At 37.9% G+C, this 18,638-nt stretch overlaps 1 protein-coding gene across 1 annotated transcript in view; it reads right to left on the bottom strand.

The window, feature by feature from the left end:
- The window catches only part of KCNIP4 (potassium voltage-gated channel interacting protein 4), a 1,248,962-nt gene that overhangs the window by 867,295 nt on the left and 363,029 nt on the right, over nt 1-18,638 (bottom strand). The gene's annotated exons all lie outside the window — the stretch shown is intronic.

Raw genomic sequence — 18,638 nt, 5'->3', positions numbered from 1 at the left:
CTGCATATATTCATCTTGCAATTTAAATCATTTTTGCTGTTTTTATAAAGTAAAAAAAAAAATCCTGCTACTCCATAGGCACTGGGGCAAGAAACAAAGTGAGTGTATAAACACACTGGAACTATATATTCAAGAACAGAATTTTTAACTTCTATAGCCACTACTAGGCTGAATGTCCATGCTGGTTAACTTTACCCTAAAATTGCAGGAATTAAAAATGTGATGCATTTATTGTCTATCAAAGGGCAAAGACAGAGTGGGAGCCTCTGGTGGTTTTGTGGTCTGGGCACCAGGCTTGTGTGCTGACAATCTGTCAGTGTCCTGTTCATTTCTTAACCTTAATTAGAATTCTCAATTCAGAGGCTGCTGTCTGTAGCACACTTGACAGTATGGTCTCCAGAACTGGCACAAACACAGCTAACCTCATCCTCATAAAATGATTCACTACACTCCCCTGCTGTTCTCTTTCGGCACACAGATCTGCACCAATCTCCATGCCAGGTCACATTTCCCACTCTCCCCACTGCCCAGCAACACGCTCCAACCAGCTGGTGAAAGTTTCCAAGCCTGGCTGAAGAGGGTTTTTATTTTTGACACATAAAGACAGACACATGCCCTTCAGTGGAACTATGCCAAGACCTGAAACAGGGCAATTTGTCCAATTCTCCGAATCATGGAGATTTTGAAAACTCTTGTTCCATAGCGGCACTAATACCACGTCAACAAAAAGAGAAATAATGCAAGGAATTGTCACTGAGTGAGCCGTGACTGAGGCTGTTCTTCCTAGCTGAAGAATCATTTTTTCTAGTGGTGTCAAAGTAAAATAGGAAGCATTTGTGTTCAAAAAAACTTTAAAAATATCTATCAGCCAACAATTTGCTGACTTAGTATATTTTGGGGCCTATATGTGTGTGCTCTGTTGGAGGATAGGAAATGAGGCTTGTAGACCCGTTGAAAGGGAAATAACACAAGTAACTTGAAAGACATGATGCCAAGTTTCTTACTATATAAAGTAACTCCACAGGAACAATGTGAAGGGACAAAGGCAGTTACATTTGTTCTGTGAATGAAGCTGTGTTCTGTGCTGTATGTGTACTGCTTCATGGAATCCTCACAACTACACCATGTGTCGGGATGTTAGGATACTATTTTAGAGACGTGGGATAAAGCAATTCAGTATCTTTTAAATGAGCTATCAGTCAAGGTTGCAAGATAATTCAATCGACAACAGTAAAAAAAAAAAAAAAACAACAACAAATAAAAGATAGCATAACAGTTATGAGCAAAGGCTTTGGGTTGGAAAACATATGATTGATTACTTCATGACCCTGAGCAAAGTTTAACCTTTATTAGAACAATACTAGTATCAACCTACAGGGTTGGTAAGCAGACTATACAAGACACAAAATGCTTAGGGCCATATCTGGCAGAGAGTGAGGTTTTAGTAAATTCAAACCAGCATTAGAAATTATAATGAGGAGGGCAGGAGAATAAAGAAGGAGAAAAAGGAACAGCAAAATGCAATCAATCAATCAGTCAATTAGAACAGCACAAAATATGGGTGAATATTTTATGTGATCTCAGGAAGGAAAAATGCTGCCTAAGCCTAAAAGTAATGGAAGAAATCACAAGGGACTAAAAATCAATAGGAGTGTCTGCACAAAAAATATCTGCTCATAAGAAATAACCATAAACAGAATTAAAAGGCAAGTCAGTCACAATTACAGGTGCCAATTATTTGGAGAAGAGGAAAGGAGAGTAATTAGAACAAGAGAGTGTACCATTTCTGCTCCTGTGGTGCTTAGCATTTAATTGGAAATTGGGACCACATTCACATAAAATAATTTATAATTAGAGAACATCATAAATATGCAAATATTAGAGGGAATTAATTATGTGTATGTCTGGCTGGATATTGGTAAAGAAATAAGCTGCAGCAGATGTGACAATGTTGGGTGGCTTCCTTGAGTTGAGTACATCAACATTATGACATCTGGTTGTGTGCAAGGAACCTTGTAGGTTCCTGATCCATGTATATTGCACAGAATTCCTTATTCGTCCCACCTGACTGGGCTTTGTAAGGTCACAGTGAGGTCTTACATTTAGAGTTCTTCCTCCTCTTTTCTATTCAGAGGTTGGTTAGCTAGTTTTTCAATGTTACAAAAGACATACCTACATTTTATGAAGATTTGGGCTTGAAAATGCCTAAGGTCACAGGCCTATAATTACACCTGATCTCTTTTTTAAAAAAAATTTATTTATTTATATATTTTTGGCTGCGGCGGGTCTTCATTACTGGGTGCGGGCTTTCTCTAGTTGCGGCGAGCAGGGCTACTCTTCGTTGCGGTGCGCAGGCTTCTCACTGTGGTGGCTTTTCTTATTGTGGCATGTAGGCTTCAGTAGTTGTGGCACGTGGGCTCAGTAGTTGTGGCTTGCAGGCTCTAGGCACACAGGCTCAGTAGTTGTGGCACATGTTGCTCCATGGCATGTGGGATCTTCCTGGACCAGGGCTTGAACCCATGTCTCCTGCATTGGCAGGCAGATTCTTAACCACTGCACCACCAGGGAAGTCCAACACCTGATCTCTTTTTATCATACTTAGAGGTTGTAGTACCTTAGAACACAAATGCACAATTCTAAGTGTCTCTAGGCCAAGACAATATTTGTTACAAGTAGATTGCTTTCACTAATATACTTTAAAAACTCTTCAATGCATTTTTGCCTACACAACACTTTGTGCTTTTTAAACTAAGTTTCTAATTTTACAGTCTGATCTACCTGACAGTTGCTCATAAATGGTAAACAGTTTACAGTCTCATGGTTCCTCGCTGGAATTATATTCATGTCTAGGTCTTTATTATGTTCCCACTTCCAAATTTGTTTCTGCTCCCCTAGTTCTGACTTATGAAGCAAGCTCTCATATTTGGACAGGTTTACTATTTTAAGAATATATATATCTTAATGCTTCCTTTAATTAAGAGAATTTTGTTACCAATAACATTCAGACGTAAGCATTCTGCAGACTGTAAGCTATAAAGCTTCCATGGCAGCTTACCTCTCAGTGTATATATTACAAGTATAGTTTCAGAATAAGGACACGCATGACCATGAACCTGCCATGTGGCTTACGTGTCTCACTGAGATCAGCCAGTGAGTGATAAGATATCTTGATCTTGAATTGAAGCATAAATCATAGTTGTAAGAAGTTGCCCACAGTATAATGATTGCACTGATAACTCTGAAAATCGATTAGTAAAACTAACAGTAAATGTTTAATATTATGGACTAGTGCTATAGGTAGAGTGCCTATAGATTAGTAGCGCTCAATGTTAGATGCTACTAGTATCCCATGGGGAGCTTTTAAAACAATACCGATGGGCTTCCCTGGTGCCGCAGTGGTTGAGAATCTGCCTGCTAATGCAGGGACACGGGTTCGAGCCCTGCTCTGGGAGGATCCCACATGCCGCGGAGCAACTAGGCCCGTGAGCCACAACTACTGAGCCTGCGCGTCTGGAGCCTGTGCTCCGTAACAAGAGAGGCCGCGATAGTGAGAAGCCCGCGCACCGTGATGAAGAGTGGCCCCCGCTTGCCACAACTAGAGAAAGCCCTCGCACAGAAACGAAGACCCAACACAGCAAAAATAAATAAATTAATTAATAAAAACTCCTGCAAAAAAAAATAAATTAATTAATAAAAACTCCTACCCCCAACATCTAAAAAAAAAAAAAACACCAAAAAAAACACAATACCGATGTCCTGGTTGCAAACCAATTCTAATGGGTGACTAGTGTTGAGAATCACTAACTTGATATATGAAAGAAAAAGGGCCGATTTGAGGCGAAAATTGCTACATATCCTTATCAATCTGACTGAATCACCACTCACAAATGGCTTTGGCATGAACTATATGGTAAAAGCCATGAGATTCTCTTTAACTGAAAGGCAGTTACAATGGAAATGGTGAATTTGTGTCCTTAGAATCTGTGGAATTCTGGGTCCAAATGGACAGGTTGGTAAAATCCTTTTATACAGTATCACCATGATCACTAGTTCAATACTTCATTCCCTGATGAGTATCCCATACACTTGGCACACTATTTACTATTAATGAAAAAGCAGCTCATTTTTCTTTCAATTGACCTGGTAGAAGAATATGGAATCTTTGGGGAACTCAGACAGGGGACAGGTTGGGCTTTGGGGAAAATGAAAAGGGGCTTCTTGGCTTCCCTCTTCCTCAGAGTAACAATAAATGCTTTCATCTAAAAGTTCTTTTCCTATTCCCAATTTCTCCCTGGAGTATCTTGTCACTGGAGCCTCATTGACTCAGAATAATTTGATATGCCCTGTTTTGTAATGAGTTGGCTGCTACCATGATAACCACTGCATAAATACCTAACGAAATGAGAACTGTCTGTCTCCTCCATCCCTAGCCAGGCTTGCTGCCTCTTAGCCAAGAGAATAACCTGGAGGAAACTGTCCAGACAGAATGTCTCTGCAAGAGTTTATGCTAATAAAGTCCTAAACTAAGGACACTTTTTTTCAGTCTCAAGAACTATGGCATTAGTAAGGATGCTTACTTTTGTCTAGTATTCTACTAATAAAACACTCATTAGCTATCTCCTTCAGGGCTTATCACTTTTAAAACTACCTCACCAGTTGCGCAACTGGAATAAAATCAAAGTCTGAATGCAAAAAAAAATCTCTATAGTAACGCAAAAATTGGAGTCCATTGTTTTTGGTCAAGAGCTTCACAGTGAATATTTTTCTATTCAGCAAGTGTGGCAACTGTCAGATTTCTTCTAAGAGACTAGTTCTCTAAAATAGAGACAAGCTGAAATGTGATATTTCACACGTGTTTCAGCAAATGTCTTTAGTTACACATCATAGTAACAGACTGGCTACCTAAATAGAAAATAAATTGATTGGTTAAATCTTGTATAGTTCACTGGTTTGGGAAGTATACTTGGATGGGAAGATAAGTTGTGAACAAAACGTTAAGAATCAAGGCAATAATGAGAGTCAAAGTGCCATAAACTATTCGATAAACTTGTCAGATGCCACAGCTGGAATAAATGAGCTCCAAGTATTTTCTCCCTCTCACCTCTTGGTGGCAAGTTAACTGTGGCAGCTTTAAACTTACATTCTCCCAGTTCAAGTTCAGCAGAAAAGAGAACCTGCTTTCCTGACAACATGAATGTAAGTTTCATCATATGTCATTGACTGCAAGAGTCAAATGCCTATTCCTGAAGCCATTACTGTGATCAGAGGATTCAATCCTCAGATTGGCCAGGCTTCACTTTTTTGCTCCCTCCCAGAATAAGGGAAGAGATGTCATCAATTCCATCTGACACCTGGCGTCCGAGAGTTGAGAAGGGATGTTTCCCAAAGAAAATTTTCACAGTACTGTCACGAAAGAAAAATAAATGCTAGTAAGTCACAAAAATTTGCACTGTCCCACAAAAGAACAGTCTCCACAAAGGTTGGGAAGTAGAATTTTAAAATAATGAAAGGCAAACAGGCGTATGAAAAGACGTCTGATATCATATGTTATTAGGGAATTACTAATTAAAACAAAAATGAGATACTACTACACATCAATTAGAATGGTGAAAATCTAAAACACTGACACACCAAATACTGGCAAGGATGTGGAACAAAAGAAACTCACATTCATTGCTCGTGGGAATGCAAATTGGAACAGCCATTTTGGAAGACAATTTGGAGGTTACTTACAAAACTAAACATACTTTTACCATACAATCCAGTGAATTGAAAACTTATGTCCACCTGCACATAAACCTGCACATGAATGTTTGTATCAGCTTTATTCATAGTTGCCCAGATTTGGAAGCAACCAAGATGTCCTTCAATAGATGAATGGATAAATAGACTGATACATTTAGACAACAGAATATTTTCAGGGCTAAAAAGAAATGAGTTATTTTATGCCACAGAAAGACATGAAATTAAAATGCATATTACTAAGTGAAATAAGCCAACGTGAAAAGGCTACTACTATATATGATTCCAACTATACGATATTCTGGAAAAGACAAAACTAGACAGTAAAAAAAAAAAGACAATAAAAAGATGAGTGGTTGTCAGCGGTTGCCGGGGGTGGGAGATGAATAGGTAGAACACGGAGGACTTTTAGGGCAGTGAAAATACTCTGTATGATACCATAATGATGGATACCTGTCATTAGACATTTGTCCAAATCCATAGAATGTACACTATCTAGAGTGAATCATAATGTATACTATGGGCTTTGGGTGATAAGGATGTATCAATGCAGGTTCATCTCTTGTAACAAACCTACTACTCTGGTGGGGTATGCTGATAGAAGGGGAAGTTGTACATGCATGGGGGTAAAGGAGCTACGGGAACTCTCTGTAGATTCCCTTCAATTATGCTGTGAACCTAAATCTACTCTAAAAATAAGGTTTATTATAAAACAAAGATAATCAAGGTCCCAGAAGCCAAAACTCCTGACTTCCTTATTTTCCTTCTCATTAGCACGAAGGTCCCTGGCAGACCATAAAGAGCCAAGGCTTTGGAACTGATGTTGGGTATTAATTTTGCCAGCCACATCTTCTTAGCTGTATGACCTTGAGTCAAATGCCCAGCCTCCAAGATCTGGGATAAAATGTGATAATCTGGGTTAACCACATGGTTAAGCATCCAGTAATCATAGCAAACACTTATTGATCACTGTGTACCAGAAACTGAAATAAGTACTTTACATATAATAACTCACTTAACCATCACTAAGCCCTGAGGTAAGCACTACTGTTTCCCCTATTTCAGAGATAAATACACTGAGGCAGAAAGAGGTTAGGCAAGCTGCATAAGGTAACATGGCTAATAAGCACAAACATTGGAATACCAACCCAGATAATTTAGATCAAAAGCTTTGTTTCTACCAATATGCTAAACTGCCTTTATGTACCATATCCATACAGAGTAGGATTTATAACTCTTAATTTCCTTTTTTCCTCTGTCTACTCTCTATTGGAAATAGGTGTTCCAGTAACAATATGACAGTTTTCCAAGTTTACAAATAAGGGGGGACAAAATAAGGTTGAATTAGAAATTCTAGACTCAAAATAATTTTATCTTGATTAGGTTCTAACTTTGAACAGGTTTTAGTTTTTGAGTAAGGAGATCTCTAACTCAGCTAACATATCTGAGATTGATATTAGACCAGTATTTCAATTCCTACTTAAGTCTTCCCAACTCCATGTCTCTGCTCATTTTCTCTTCCAGAATTAAGAAGGGAAGAGTAAAAATAATGTCTAATTCAGGCTTTTTGTATGAGACAATTTTAGGTTTTGAAGGGTAATCCATTTATGGAACAAAAGAATCTTAAGTGAAATTGCACAAGAACAGAAAGAAAAATTATACATTAATCTGAAATTTATGAATATTCAGAGGAGAATCTTTAGCTTCAACTACAGAAAAAAATATCATTGCTCTTCTCATCTGTTCATAGATGCATCTTGGTTTATGCATCAGATTTATTCCTGAGTCAAGCACATCAAACGACGGTTAACAATATTCACTCTCTGAGTTTTCTGTTTAGGTAAGGTGAACCCATTTTATAAAACCAGTCAATTCTTCTGTAAGGTCCAGGGTTTTTCTCTTCTTGTTATTTTGTTTTATTTTTTAATTTTCTGACTATTGCACAGAGCTTCCTTCAGTTGCTGAGTTCTCAAAGATTTAGCATGACTCCTTCCTCTCTTCTTTCTTTCATGAACGCTTATCGGGCACCTGCGGTGAACAGTATTTAAGCCTTGTAGAAGATATAAAGATGAATAAGACATGATTCTTAAGAGATCATAAACAGAGCTAAACACAGTTAACATAGGGAGTTTATTCACTGAAGCAATGATGTCGACCAATGTGCTCAATGAATATTCATAAGGGTGCCCTGGACAAGGAGGTGCGGGCATGCAGCTAACTCTGGCCATCAAGCTGTGTGCAGAAGTAAGACCTGTTAATTCCAGGCCAAAGTATTTCATTACTGGTGTGAGACTTTCCAGCAAACTCTTGTCTAGATGACTGAAGAAGCCAGATGCTCTAGATTATGCTGTTTCAAAGTAGACAAAGAGGCATCAGCCTGGGTTGACAGGTGACTGTATGGAATTCAGATCCCCCCTGACCAGCACTGAATATGGGCCATAAATGAGAATTGAACTTCTGTTGCTTTAAGAAATTTCAGGGCTAATTTGGGGTATAGTGTGGCCTATCCTATTCTGATTAATACCTTCATAACATGGGTTAGAGACAGGACATAATGACAACATTTATGATCTTACCATGGGCCTGGAACTATTTTAAGCATTTACCGCATACCACCTCATTGCATCCTCACAACAATCCAATGACCTAGATACTATTATTATTCCCATTTTATAGACCTATCAGTTGAGGCACAAGTAGGTAATCAACTTTCCCACAAAAAGTAATAAATTTTGGAGCTGGGGATTAAGGCTAGGTCATTTGGCTTCAACTGAAAATTTGAATGACTACGCAACTGAAAATTTAAAAGTGTGTACAACTGCACAATGGAAGTAGAAGACCTCAAGGTTTCAATCTGGAATATCTGTATTACCTATTCCCTTGGAAAATATATTTATTGAGAACCCACTATATGCTGGCTACTGTGTTCGGTGATGAGTCTCAAATCCTGTCCCTGTTGGTTGATAACAGAATCCTCAGGAGCCTGTGCGGAATGAGGCAGCTCCAGGGGACACTTGAAATCTGCTTTCCAGAACAACTTGTGCTGAGGCACCGAGGAGGTACCCCAGGTTGCTGGCTCAATAAATCCCCAAATATAAAATTGTTATTGGAAGATAGCTAACAACATGTCGGCAGTCCTCTGATACTGCCGACATGTTGCTTCATTGGCCCTACTTTCCTAATTGTCCTGCTCTCATTTTCTGTTCATTGTTTAACACAATGGTCCATACCTCACAGAGTTTCAAATGAAGATAGGCTAGCTTTGTTATACTGTGAATCTGTCCATAATCACAGTTCAATTAATATTTACATTTTGCAATATAACACTAAAATTTTCCAAGTGTTTGGATTCATTCTAATGAGCAAATATTTACGTAAACCATAATTGTCTCTCAAAGCAATTTTATTAGCACTTCCTATGTATATACTAGAAGAAATCTATTGACTCAATACACAGTGACAACTGTTAAAATTACAAATTTATGTCTACTGTTGCTTTTAAGAGTTGTTCCGCTTTCTGGGGTAAAGGTTGTCTCATTTAACTTGAAATGTTGCTAAAGTCTTAGCCACATCAAATATGTGTGAGGGTCTTGATATCCTCCCAGCCCCATCCAACCCTCTGGGAAGAATAAAAGAGAAACAGAAATAGAAACCCTAAGAAAGCTGCCTCGGCCTGGCTTTGAGACAGGAAAGAAGAACAAAGCTTTTGTTATCACTGCTATTTATATCTCTGAATTTCTCTGTTAGAAAGATGGGAGCCTAATCAGGGGACAGTCTTTTGTTTGCTTAGCAAAACCACATCTTCACCCTCAATGGAATCCTTACTTAAGATAGTACTAACCAGAAACTGGAGATAACACGTAGGGAGCTAGAAGCTGACAGAGGACCAAAATATTATAAAGAAATGAAGAACCGCTGAGTTCCAGGTCGATTTGGGAATAGGAAACGGCAGCTGAGGAGGTGGAGAGTCACTGCATGGGGAAGGTTTACCAGTAACAGTTGCCGGCCTGTGGGACTGGGTCTGAGGAGTCGGAGAGGAAAAGAAGTGTCTAATGAAACATTTTGTCAAGTGAAACATGATGAGGGGTGAATATAAAGCCATTCCATCTACACTATCGTTGATAAAATATTGCTCACGAGTGCCTCAGTGCAACTTTCTAGGAAGAGGGCTTGCTTCAAGATTAGCACAGGATGAAAGCCAGGCTCCTCTCAGAAAGCTGAGGTCAGGGCCACACCAACAAACCTCGCCATCAGAGGGCACGTCCCCCTTTAGCCCATAGACTTTATCAAAGGGTAGAAGGGACTTTCCTTTTGATTGGTTCCTTCATTATACACACCTCACTGGGGTCTCTGCCTGGGTCTACTGTATTCACCCAGTTAGAGTTTTCCTCCTCTCACCAGATTGAGGGGGTCACCAAAAATAAAAGGTTGAGGGAATTTTCTTTAAAAAAATGCTCTTTGTTATTTCTATTGCTTCAACAGCCAGGCAACCAGACATTACAGGTTTTTATGATATTGTGTCTTTCAGAAGAAATGAAATGAATTAGATTCCATGTGGTAAATACGAAAATAAAAAGACTTATTTGTTGTATGGGAAAACAAACATTTAGCTTAAAAGGAGAGAAAGAGAGGATAAGAAAAAGAAAAAAATACATCTTGATTCAGGAGAGTCATAAATGATTATAAACCACTGATCCAGTTGGGAGAGTAAATTATTTCTGTGTGGCTGAAAATTTAGAAAGCTGTAAAATTACCAGTTAGCATGCCACTGACTATTCCGGATTAAAGCAGCATCTGCTACCATTAAGTGAAGGGAATAGGAGGAGGAAGAATGAAATACTATTTTTATCCATAAACCATATTCCAAACAGTATGCTATAACACACAAAGGTTTTCTAAGTTTGGTATCATTATGCCCATTTTAGTACTGAGGAAAACTGAGTTCCAGGGAGATTAATCTGCTTGCCCAAGGAATATAACTAGTATACATTTCAGGTCCATTAAAGAGTTATTGAACTCTTACTCTATGCCAGGCTTTATACAAGATCAGGGTCAGAAAACTTTTACTGTAAGGTGCCAGATAATAAATATTTTAAGCTTTGAAAGTCATACTATCTCTGTTGGAACTACTCAACTTTGCAGCTGTAATATGAAAGCAGCTGTAGGCAATAAGTCAAAGAATGAGAGTGGTTGGTGCCAATAAAACTTTATTTACAAAAGCAGGCATCAAGTCAGATTTGACTTGGCATTTATTAACGAACTAGATGATGGGGCCATGATGGTGAGAAAGTCACCTCACTAATATGTCACAGAACCTCTCTAATTTTTTTTTGCGGTACGCGGGCCTCTCACTGTTGTGGCCTCTCCTGTTGCGGAGCACAGGCTCCGGACGCGCAGGCTCAGCGGCCATGGCTCACGGGCCCAGCCGCTCCGCGGCACGCGGGATCCTCCGGGACCGGGGAATGAACCCGTATCCCCTGCATCGGCAGGCGGACTCTCAACCACTGAGCCACCAGGGAAGCCCAGAACCTCTCTAATTCTTTAAGGCACTGTTTTTCTTCTCTCTGCTTTGTTTAGACAATACCTCACCAACCCTCTTTCCCCCCCAAAAGAAAGATCTGAGATTTTTTTTAGCTAAAAAGGTTTAACTAATAAGCACATTAGTTATTTGCAAGATCTCCCCATCTGCGCCCTGCTTCTTTTTCATTCATGCACCAGTGGGGCCCCATAACTCATCCAATTTATGGATTTTCACTTTCTCTCCATCTCTTCCCATAGTTTCCCCATCCCAGCCAAGTGCAAATATCCTTCTAGCTGATTTTCTATTAAATAGAGCCACATTATGGCTCCTGGAAGGCACATTGCATCGGGTTTATCAGACTTCTCTTCAGGGGACGGCGATCTCAGAACACATCAGAATTTATGAGTTGATGTATTTGATTCACTGCACCATCCCTGCAGCACCAGGCCTAGATTACCGTTTCACTGTCAACATTCTTCAAATCTTGATTTTGGCACCCTTGTGATATAATTGCCCCTCCTTTCGCCCAGCTTCTATGTGAGGATAGGGACCCTTTAGGGAATGTTCTGGTATCTCCTAGGTCCTGCTGTGACTACTTATCCCCTGTTCACATGTTAAAACAGATAATATATTTTGAATTAATACACTTTTTGAAAATTATGTTTCAGTTCTGTACAATCTTTTGTTTATCTATACTTTCCTTTCTTAGAAAGGGAAGAATAATCAAGAGGGCTTTTTTACGAAGTTGCTATTATAATTATGATTTATTATTTGTATGGTACTTTAATTTCAGAGGTTTCTTAAATTACATTCCAAGTTTACAACTTCCCCTGAGAAAAAAATGCAAATAATAACAATAATATGAAAGAAGTGATAGCAGCTACCATGTATTAAGTGCTCTATAGCTGCCACAGACTATATTAAGTACCATAAATATACTGCTTTTTTAAAATATGCAGACAAAAACAAAGGAAAATTCATGAGCAAAATATAATCACTGTAACCAGCTTGGGTGGCAGAACTGTGGAGAAGGAAGAGCACAGACTTCTTCACAGCCTTCCTCAGGTGCTTCTTTTATAAAATGATATCTAGGGTTTGGATTTTACTAGTGCAGTTTTGGTTTTTGGGTGTGAGTTAGTAACTATTCTGAGCAGACTTGCTCTGACCAAGCTGTGCTAACTTACCTCGTTTATCTACCAAAGGTGACTTGTTAAGCACATTAGTTATTTGCAAGATCTCCCCATCTGCGCCCTGCTTCTTTTTCATTCATGCACCAGTGGGGCCCCATAACTCATCCAATTTATGGATTTTCACTTTCTCTCCATCTCTTCCCATAGTTTCCCCATCCCAGCCAAGTGCAAATATCCTTCTAGCTGATTTTCTATTAAATAGAGCCACATTATGGCTCCTGGAAGGCACATTGCATCGGGTTTATCAGACTTCTCTTCAGGGGACGGCGATCTCAGAACACATCAGAATTTATGAGTTGATGTATTTGATTCACTGCACCATCCCTGCAGCACCAGGCCTAGATTACCGTTTCACTGTCAACATTCTTCAAATCTTGATTTTGGCACCCTTGTGATATAATTGCCCCTCCTTTCGCCCAGCTTCTATGTGAGGATAGGGACCCTTTAGGGAATGTTCTGGTATCTCCTAGGTCCTGCTGTGACTACTTATCCCCTGTTCACATGTTAAAACAGATAATATATTTTGAATTAATACACTTTTTGAAAATTATGTTTCAGTTCTGTACAATCTTTTGTTTATCTATACTTTCCTTTCTTAGAAAGGGAAGAATAATCAAGAGGGCTTTTTTACGAAGTTGCTATTATAATTATGATTTATTATTTGTATGGTACTTTAATTTCAGAGGTTTCTTAAATTACATTCCAAGTTTACAACTTCCCCTGAGAAAAAAATGCAAATAATAACAATAATATGAAAGAAGTGATAGCAGCTACCATGTATTAAGTGCTCTATAGCTGCCACAGACTATATTAAGTACCATAAATATACTGCTTTTTTAAAATATGCAGACAAAAACAAAGGAAAATTCATGAGCAAAATATAATCACTGTAACCAGCTTGGGTGGCAGAACTGTGGAGAAGGAAGAGCACAGACTTCTTCACAGCCTTCCTCAGGTGCTTCTTTTATAAAATGATATCTAGGGTTTGGATTTTACTAGTGCAGTTTTGGTTTTTGGGTGTGAGTTAGTAACTATTCTGAGCAGACTTGCTCTGACCAAGCTGTGCTAACTTACCTCGTTTATCTACCAAAGGTGACTTGTTCCAGATGCCAGGAGACTTTACTTTGGGGAATCAGAATTTTGAGCTAATCTATAAAAACTGGGGGCAGACTCAAAGCAGGTTCTAGAGAGTACTAGATATATGACTTGATTACAAAGGAACTGTAACTCCATTCCTAGAGATTTCGAGTAGATCTGGGTAGGATTCAGGAGCATGTTATTTTTTTTAAACAGAATTCCTAGTGATCCTGTTTTAGATGATCCTGAGATCACACTCAAAAAAAAATATTAATCTAAGTAGAACTGCTGAAACAGCCTTTCTTCATTTACTCTCTCTGCTAACCAGGCCCTCTCCCATTCAGTCCACTGGGAGGGCTTGCCCTGGTCATGTCAAGGTACTGCTTCCTCCCTAAAGCAGGTAAACAATACAAAAGCTTTCAGGCTGGGACAAGATGTTGACTCAATATCAACGTACGATAACCTTTTGTATTTTGTACCTGAATCCTTGACTGGAACAATCGAAGTTTTGATCAATGTTTCCCAAACTTTCTGAATTATTGACTTTTAAGGTTCATCTAGGTTTTCCAGCCTTGCCTAAATTCTTGCCCAAGTACTGGAAAAACACTCATGCACTGCATGTCCTCATAATACTTTTTATTTCTACATGGTTGTGAGCTATTCTTCACATTTTGGTACCTGAATAGACTCCCTCCAGACTACCATATGCTCCATTCCGTTTCCACGGTGAGCACTTGTTCCCAAGTTCCTTCTCAAATCTAGAAATATCCTTTATTCTCAGCCTTGAATTATGTCTCCCTGGCTCCTCTACTGGCTGATGGACTTCGCCCCTTGGAAATCCCAAGAGATCCCAAACTCATCATATCAACACTTCAAACCTGAGCCCCTTTCTGAGTTTTAAAATCTTATTTAATTGTGCTGTCACTCATCCAATCACTTATGTTAACAAACAGAACAAAACAGAACAGAACAAATACCAGGTGCCATCATGGAGTTCTTATTTTTCCTTATGCCCAGCATCCAATCACTCACCGACTGACATTGATTCTATATTACTTTAAAGCCAACCCTTCTACTTTATGCTTACCACATATGCCCTACTTTAAACTCTCAATATTTCTCAGGCATCAGTGTCATAGGGTTCTCTCTGGTCTTCCTGGCTCCAGTCTCCCTCCTCACAGCTCTTTCTTTACAGTGCAGCCTGAATGATAATGTAAAACCAAATCTCATCATGCTGTGCTATCCTTTTCTCCTTAAGACACTTCATGTTTTCATATTGCCAAAAGAATAAATTTCAATATTCATACCATTAAACATTAATTTATAACCTAGACCCTGCCAATATCTAAACCAATCTCCATCTTGCTCGCTATATATATTTAATATACAGACATCCAGCCATAATAAGTACTTAAAGTGCCCCAAATGCTTCTGGTCTCTACCACTCCAGCTCCAACCACCATACCACCATCATGTTTTTCTGACCCTAGGCAAGACACTCTTTTTCTTCCTTCTCACCTCCCCTAATTATATTCTCCACCTGACCCCTAACGTGAATTTCCAAAACATAATTATCATGCCAGTCCTTTGCATGGTTCACCAGTGGCTGAACCTGGAATAAAAAAATCCATACTCCATACCTTGGTTTATAAGGCTTTACATGATCTGACTCTTGCCTGCTCTCTGCCCTCCTTTTTCCATTCTCCCACTCAAATCACTCCAACCAAACTGACCTTCTTTCTGATCCTCAAATGAGGCAAGCTCATTTCTGCTTTAAGGACTCTACACTTGGAATCTTTCTGTAGACTTCTCTCCTTGCATATGCATGGCTGGTTTCCATTTATGCAGGTTTCAATTGTCACTTTACTATAGAAGTTTTCCTTGACCACAGGAGCAAATGCTGGCTGTACTCAAAGTAACTTTGTTTGTTTTTTTTTTAATTTTTAAATTCAGTGTTGTTTACAGATATTTATTGAGCATCTACAATCTATCAAATCTTTTCAAAGACATTTCCAATATTATTTTGTGTGTGTGTGTGTTTTAACATCTTTATTGGAGAATAATTGCTTTACAATGGTGTGTTAGTTTCTGCTTTATAACAAAGTGAATAAGCTATACATATACAACTTTGAATTACATTATTTTACTTTGTTTCTGGCATCTCTCACTATGGAAAATAACCCTTAATTAATTAGTTTACTAATTTATTTATGCCCTCCCACCTCTCCACTCACTCAATTGTAAGCTTACCACACGCAAGGCACTAGGCTCTGCCAAGTGTTTGCTGAATGTCTCAGTGGCTTTGTATATGTATTTTTCTGTTTGGAATATGGTTCTCCAACCTGTCCACTGATTACTTGATGAGCTCTTGGTGATGCTTCAATCCTGGATTTAAACAGCTCTTCTTCTGGGAAGTTCACTCTTTACCCCAAATGGCGTTGATCACACCCAGCTCTGGCTCTGCTATTTATGGTCCATACCTCTGTAACAGCATCAAACAGTTTCATAATTGTTTGCATGCCCTTCTTCCAATCTAGAACTCCCTGTAGTAAAGACTGTGTCTTGTTCACCTCAGTATTCCCTGCACAGCACAATGAATTTGCTGCCATAATCTATGCCATAGGGTAGATAAGACGTTGTGACAACTGTAATGATCTGAGTGATACAGGTCTAAAACTAATAAATAAGCTGAATTTAAAGTCTCTCTACGTGTGTGTGTGTGTGTGTGTGTGTGTGTGTGTATGTTGGTTTGTACGTCTACTTTTAATATAAACATGCAGAAATATGTAAAACATGGATAACCTTCAAGTACAATCATATAAAGAAATTATGTACAGTTGATCCTCATTATATTATTTAGAATATATTTTTCAACATATTTGATTATTTACTGATGATTCTACAATTGGTTGTAGCTTACTCATCTTGCTGATTTATAAGTGCATAAACTTTTCTAAATTGATAGGTTTAGGATGAAGAAGGAAGAGTAAGAATCAATTAATATACAATACTTAGTCCATAAAAGGGGCTTTAAAATACTTAATTGAATAAATGAATAAATAAATGAATAAAAAGATTCAGTGGGGAACTAATCACTGGATTTCAATTCTTCCATTTCAAGTTTTATGAAACTCATTAATGGGCAAGTAATAATGTCTATGTTTATATGCATTCCTATAAATGTAAGTGTACCCTTGTATATACATATCTATTCGGTTTCAATTATCTTTTCTTTTTGGCAGTTGCATTTAATATATTTATTTTCAGGAAAAACAACTTTAACAATCCTTAAGAGACTCATGATCAAGTCTCTCTCCTCTGTTGCTACTGCCAAAGAGCTTTAAAAAAAATCCTTTATCACCCCTCATTACATGGATGAATAAGCTTATTTGGGCATTTATTTACTAACTTTTGCAGTTTTTTTAGTTTTCTAAATTCTGTGTTTTGAATCTTTCCACTGTGTTAGCAAAATGACCCTGGAGTGGAGATGTATCTGCAAGTTAGATAAAGCCACAGAGATAATTGAAATTTATTCAGGTATTTTGAATATCTATAAGAATGTGTGGTAGAAAAAGAAGGGAGAAAGGAAGAAAGAAATAAAAATGCAAGACCGCAAGAAAGAAGAAAATCCAAATTCAATCAATCAATTTACCTGTTTGGAGACTGAAAACAAATGGGGAATTACATTATGTGAACTAAGAGGCTAACCCCCTTTTTAAAAATTTTGAAGACCATGACATCTGCAGCTCCAGTACCCTGCCAGCTGAGCTAAAATCACTGGATCCAACTGTAGTTTATAGGGAAGGCAATTGCCTGAGTGGCCACTCATTGTCCAACCCTAGGAGAATTAGAATTAAGTAGCAGTGATTGAAAATAACCCCAGATAACAGAAATGGTAATAGTGTCTCTGATTAGGAATGCATCTCTCAATCTAAAAGAAGACATAAAATCAACAGTAAAAGGATTTAACAAAATCAAGATTATAGTATTTAAAATTATCCCAATTGATTCCTCATGTCTAAGAATTTGCACATTTAGGCAATTTATGTCCATGAAATGCTGAAAAGAATGTGTTCTGTTGAAGTGATAGTCATGTATTATAACTTAAAATGTGAAATTAAGTAGTTTACATAGATGTGAGATTTTAGGTTAAAACTTTAGTAGACTTATGTGCAGTAATGGGAGACCAAAGAGCATTTTTTGGTTCACTGATTATTAATGTTTACTTTTTGGCTTCACAATAAATATTTGGTGCACAGAAAAGTTTGGTTAAGTCAGTTACCTAAAAATGAAGTAAAATATATTACTTTTGTAATTGTATATCTTCTATGACAGCACATAATTGAGGTTAATGAAATACTATCTATTGCTACACTACAGAAGTGGAGTCTTTCTTCAACTCAAGTCAAATAACCTGCCAAGAAACTTAAGAGTATCAAGTGCATAACTACTCTTTGTTATTTTAAATGATAACTACATTGATTATAGCTGTTACTTACTGCCCTTATTCTATGCTAGACAGTGTACCAAGTGCTGTGTGTATATAGATAGATAGATAGATAGATAGTCCTATAAGATAGTTGTTCTTACTCCCTCTATTTATAAATAAAGAAACTAGAGAAAAAGGAGTTCAAGTAACCTGCTCCAGTTTACGCATCATTATGGGAACCAGAATTTTTACTCAATAGTTTTGTGATTTCAGAGTAAAATCCTTAAACTTCGCAATCCAGCAGTAAATGGTAATAACCCCCTCTATCTTGTTTATCACAAAAGTATTTCTCTTCAAATATCAGGTATAAATGGAATTTAGCAAATCAAATTAAACTGACGGTCTATTTGCTATTGAACTTCTTTTTTAAAGGGGAATAATGGCCCTCTTTTATCTTTTATTTCAATACAGATTTTCATATACTGGCTTTAGTTAAAGTAAACCCAACTTTCACATGGAATAACTTTGAAAAATAGAAATTGGATGCTATTTTGTCTCAAGAAATTAAGATGCATTTTGATATCCCTTTTGCCACACTAAATTTAGACGAACTCATGCAATTCTTTTGAAAGTCACTGTGGGACAAAGAGATTGGAAGATAAACTCAGAAAAGTAAAGA

Source organism: Physeter macrocephalus, chromosome 7 (assembly GCF_002837175.3).
Source record: "Physeter macrocephalus isolate SW-GA chromosome 7, ASM283717v5, whole genome shotgun sequence".
NCBI lineage: Eukaryota > Metazoa > Chordata > Mammalia > Artiodactyla > Physeteridae > Physeter > Physeter macrocephalus.
This window is presented reverse-complemented; position numbering and strand designations above follow the sequence as displayed.